Source organism: Anabrus simplex, chromosome 2 (genome assembly GCF_040414725.1).
Source record: "Anabrus simplex isolate iqAnaSimp1 chromosome 2, ASM4041472v1, whole genome shotgun sequence".
In the NCBI taxonomy this organism is placed as follows: domain Eukaryota; kingdom Metazoa; phylum Arthropoda; class Insecta; order Orthoptera; family Tettigoniidae; genus Anabrus; species Anabrus simplex.
Window position 1 is genome coordinate 1026227249 of NC_090266.1, and position 5479 is coordinate 1026232727.

A 5479-nucleotide genomic window follows, 5' to 3' on the forward strand; every position below is an offset into this window, starting at 1 on the left:
CATACTTGACCCTCTCTGTGGTCTACGAAGCTTGGAACATGTACGACGTAGCTAATTCGTTGCCTGTTCCTACCTACAGATCTCACTTCCTCATTCTCGTCCAACCCAGCTCAATACCCTGTGCCACAATACATACGGCCCATTACAGGGCACTGCTGTAAAATGTTTTTTAAATTTATTTATTGATCCATCAGCATTTGTGCCATACAGATCAGAGTGTAAAGAATACTTAATAATCACACACACATAATAAGCACATACATTAAAAAAAGAAAAAAGAACAGAAGTAATTGGCAGTGAGAATAATTAGTCTGAGGTTGGCCATGTTGGCTCCTCTAACTCATTGAACACTGAGAAGAAAGCAGAACGAGAGCTCACACAGGATAGAGTTACTAGTTCATAATTTGAATAAGGTGTTGATAGGTTTAGTTTGAATCCTCTGTGTCTAACGAGTTACTGAGAAGTAGATCTTATGGTAATCGTCGTTTTGAGCGCGTCGGCTGACCTGACTTGACGCCGATGTTGTAGTGCACAGCGCCTGCGACTGCATCAATTCGGTTGAAGAATTTTCTGGCTATCATTTTTATAAATTGTCGGAGATGTAGAATACTCATTTCGTTGTGGAGTTGCTTACTGGGCAGGTAGCAAGGAGCGTTACTTATCATGCGGAGCACTCTATTCAAAAAATGTGAATGTGACTAGGTGAAATTAGGAGGAAGATTGTGTTTTATACACTGACTGACAGAGCAAATGCAACACCAAGAAGGAGTAGTTCGAAAGGGATGAAAGTTGGGGAAAAAACAGAGACGGCACGGACGAATAATTGATGTTTATTTCAAACCGATATCCAGGTTACACAATGCGCACGGCATCGACTCAGTAGGATGTAGGACCACCGCGAGCGGCGATGCACGCAGAAACACGTCGAGGTACAGAGTCAATAAGAGTGCGGATGGTGTCCTGAGGGATGGTTCTCCATTCTCTGTCAACCATTTGCCACAGTTGGTCGTCCGTACGAGGCTGGGGCAGAGTTTGCAAACGGCGTCCAATGAGATCCCACACGTGTTCGATTGGTGAGAGATCCGGAGAGTACGCTGGCCACGGAAGCATCTGTACACCTCGTAGAGCCTGTTGGGAGAAGCGAGCAGTGTGTGGGCGGGCATTATCCTGCTGAAACAGAGCATTGGGCAGCCCCTGAAGGTACGGGAGTGCCACCGGCCGCAGCACATGCTGCACGTAGCGGTGGGCATTTAACGTGCCTTGAATACGCACTAGAGGTGACGTGGAATCATACGCAATAGCGCCCCAAACCATGATGCCGCGTTGTCTAGCGGTAGGGCGCTCCACGGTTACTGCCGGATTTGACCTTTCTCCACGCCGACGCCACACTCGTCTGCGGTGACTATCACTGACAGAACAGAAGCGTGACTCATCGGAGAACACGACGTTCCGCCATTCCCTCATCCAAGTCGCTCTCGCCCGGCACCATGCCGGGCGTGCACGTCTATGCTGTGGAGTCAATGGTAGTCTTCTGAGCGGTCGCCGGGAGTGCAGGCCTCCTTCAACCAATCGACGGGAAATTGTTTTGGTCGATATTGGAACAGCCAGGGTGTCTTGCACATACTGAAGAATGGCGGTTGACGTGGCGTGCGGGGCTGCCACCGCTTGGTGGTGGATGCACCGATCCTCGTGTGCTGACGTCACTCGGGCTGCGCCTGGACCCCTCGCACGTGCCACATGTCCCTGCGCCAACCATCTTCGCCACAGGCGCTGCACCATGGACACATCCCTATTTGTATCGGCTGCGATTTGACGAAGCGACCAACCTGCCCTTCTCAGCCCGATCACCATACCCCTCGTAAAGTCGTCTGTCTGCTGGAAATGCCTCCGTTGACGGCGGCCTGGCATTCTTAGCTATACACGTGTCCTGTGGCACACGACAACACGTTCTACAATGACTGTCGGCTGAGAAATCACGGTACGAAGTGGGCCATTCGCCAACGCCGTGTCCCATTTATCGTTCGCTACGTGCGCAGCACAGCGGCGCATTTCACATCATGAGCATACCTTAGTGACGTCAATCTACCCTGCAATTGGCATAAAGTTCTGACCACTCCTTCTTGGTGTTGCATTTGCTCTGTCAGTCAGTGTATATAGGCATAGTGTTATGTTTGCACTTCGTACAGTATGATTACCGTCGAACATATTAAATAACTAACGTTTTCTTCTCCTTCTATCGAGAAGAAAGTCGTACTGAAAGAGTGTTTTAGGCAGACAACGGACTTCTCGTTGAAAAAACCGGAGACCAAGAAAAATGGAAATAGGGCTTTCCAAAGACAAATTAATTCTCCTGACGTATATACCAAGAACCCGCGGATATGTGGAAGTGATATCTCAGAAACCTTTTACTTCTTTCCTTGCTTGCTGTTCTTCCGTTCTAGGAAAGGAGATAAACGGATCAGCACAGGGGTGATATCATTTGAAATGCTTGGTGAAGTCAATGTCGTGTCTTGTTTAAGTGATCACTACAGTGAAACTATTTATAAACATAACTCGATCCTGGACAAGAACAGGCAAATAAATAAATAAATAAATAAATAAATAAATAAATAAATAAATAAATAAATAAATAAATAAATAAATAAATAAATAAATAAATAAATAATAATAATAATAATAATAATAATAATAATAATACATGTGTATGTATGTTCAGTCTTCAGCCCTAGGCTGGTTGGATCCTCAACAGCTCTGCCATCAGCTGTAATAGAAGGCCTAGGCATCACTGAAGAGGCATACTAGGGAAATGAGGAGTGAGGTAGTTTCCCGTTGCTTTCCTCACTGAGCGAGAAGTTCCTGTTACATATCAGTCTGCCAAGCCCACTGAAATGCACGCACCAACCGACCCTATGAGCAACATTTTCACACCATTCACAGCAGGGAATGGCTGCAGAAGGAATGGCATTACTAGCATCGCTCATACCTCAGTCACTTTCATATTGTCAAAGCCAAGGATAAGACAGAGACAGATCAATGAAAGTAACAAAATTTCTCTAGCCCATACCAGAAGACATTGTGCACTGTAAACACTAGATCCTGCCAGTAAAGGCATATAATAATAATAATAATAATAATAATAATAATAATAATAATAATAATAATATAATCATCATCATCAAAATAATTGCATATGCATTGCACCGTATAGTGTTCGAAGTGTGTATCTTGATAACATGGTTTGAAGAACTTGAGATATTTGTGGAATTATGAAACTAAGGCGCGCCCCCCACTGCTGATATCCACGAGCCGCCACTGGGTGATAATAATGCAGACGAATGTCACTAAACACAAATGCACATGAACACTAAAGTACAAGTTAAATAAGCCACTTGTTTACTGGCGAGCAGTCCGATTGAACATGAACACATACAAGACTTGATATCACAGCGGAGCGCAAGCAAACACGTCTGACCAGCTCGGGGGCGGGAAGACAAGTCCTGCTGTAGAGTGTGGACTAGCCTTCAGCACAAATAATGAAATTGTGGCTCCTGTTCGAAGTAATCATTCAGTGAAACATGTAGCACGGGACACACCACTGCAATAGGCTATGTGAAGATTTGCTTGTTTTCTGGAAGACGTTCAGGAAAGAAGAAAGCAGAACCTCACCGTTGTGTATTAATGCATCGATTAATTCTGTGGATAGTTTCTTCTTATATTCGTGTTTACATTTTTTGTGAACTCCACTTATCATTTATTAATCAAATAAGTAATCTATTAGACTACACAATAAACTAAACGTTAACATTTCCACCTCTTTCCGATAAAATAATAATAATAATAATAATAATAATAATAATAATAATAATAATAATAATAATAATAATAAAATTGATAATAATTTTGCGTGGCTATTGATAGCATGTTGCAGCATTTTCAAGGCAGACCCTCCGACGAGGGTGGGTAGCATCTGCCGTATATGCGACACTGCGTGTTATTGTGTGGAGGATAGTGCTGTATGTGGTGTATGAGCTGTAGGGATGTTAGGGATAGTACATCCACCCTGTCCTCTACGCTGACCACTCAGCCAAGGAGCCGGACTTCTCTTTTCGGTGATATCAAGCCACAAATCGAACACCAGAAAGAGCCATTTGGTGTTGTGTGCGGTTTTCATACAAGCCTTTAACTTACAAAGAGTCCAGCTCTTTTGCAGAATGGTCAGCGTAGTGCCCTTCGATTCAGAGGGCTCCGGGTTCGATTTCCGGCTGGGTTGGACAATTTAATCTTAAGTGGTTAATTCTCTTGGGCCGGTGACTGGGTATTTCTACTGTCCGCAACATCCTTGTACCTCACACACAACAGTTTCCTACATTACAGTAACACGCAGTTTCCTATACACGGCAGGTGCCACCCACCCTCTTCGGAGGGTCTATCCTTTAAGGCTAGAAATAGCCACACGAAATTATTATTATTATACTGTATACTTACAAATATAAATGATGTTTTTTTCTGTTCTCCTTATGAGTTGTAACGTTAATCATTTGAATAGTTTTATATGCATATTTATTATAATTTGGCAAGAATAAAGATCCAAAATATACAATGTGGAGGTAATAAACTGAACAGAAGGTTTAATTGATTATCTGTATCACGTTAAATATCTCATCACCTTAGTTTAGGACCCCTTAGAAGTAATAATAATGTTATGTATTATGTTCCACTAACTACTTTTACTGCTTTTGGAGATGCAGAGATGCCGGAATTTTGTCTCGTAGGAGTTCTTTTACGGGCTTCTAAATCTATCGAAACGAGGCTGACGTATTCGAGCACCTTAAAATACCACCGGATTGAGCGGTAATCGAACCCGCCAAATTGAGCTCAGAAGGCCAGCACTCTTCTGTCTGAGCTACTCAATCCGACGGCCCGTTAGAAGGCTCAGGCCCCTACATTGTAGGATTTGAACACCTCAGAGCCACTCAGCACAAAAAAGGCACTCAGTATTCCGATCCATTTAACAGACTCAGCAACACACCACTCTCCGCAGAATAATTTAATATACAGTCGAACCTCGATATATCGAATACCTCGGGAGCTGAATTTTATTTCGAGTTATCGAAATTTCGAGATATCGAGAATGGCCGCCTTTTTGGTTTGCGTGTAATCGAATCATGTGTAACTACGGCTTGATACTGTCATAAGTAGAGATGAGAATTATAGGCACTGAAAACAGTTAAGATAGGCAGGCATATAGGCTCCTAAAATAGCCAAAATGGGCATGTAATTAGGCATTAACCCGTACAATAGGCAACAAAATAGGTATGAAAAAATTACTTATAATTTAATAACACACTCTCTTACTATAAAAGGAATTTACAACAAGCAACTTTTCATTTTTTTCCTATAATAATCTTGTTCTCCTGCCATGCTGAATGTTCTTGTACTGAAGTGATGGGATACAACTTCAATGAAGCCACTTCGTCTG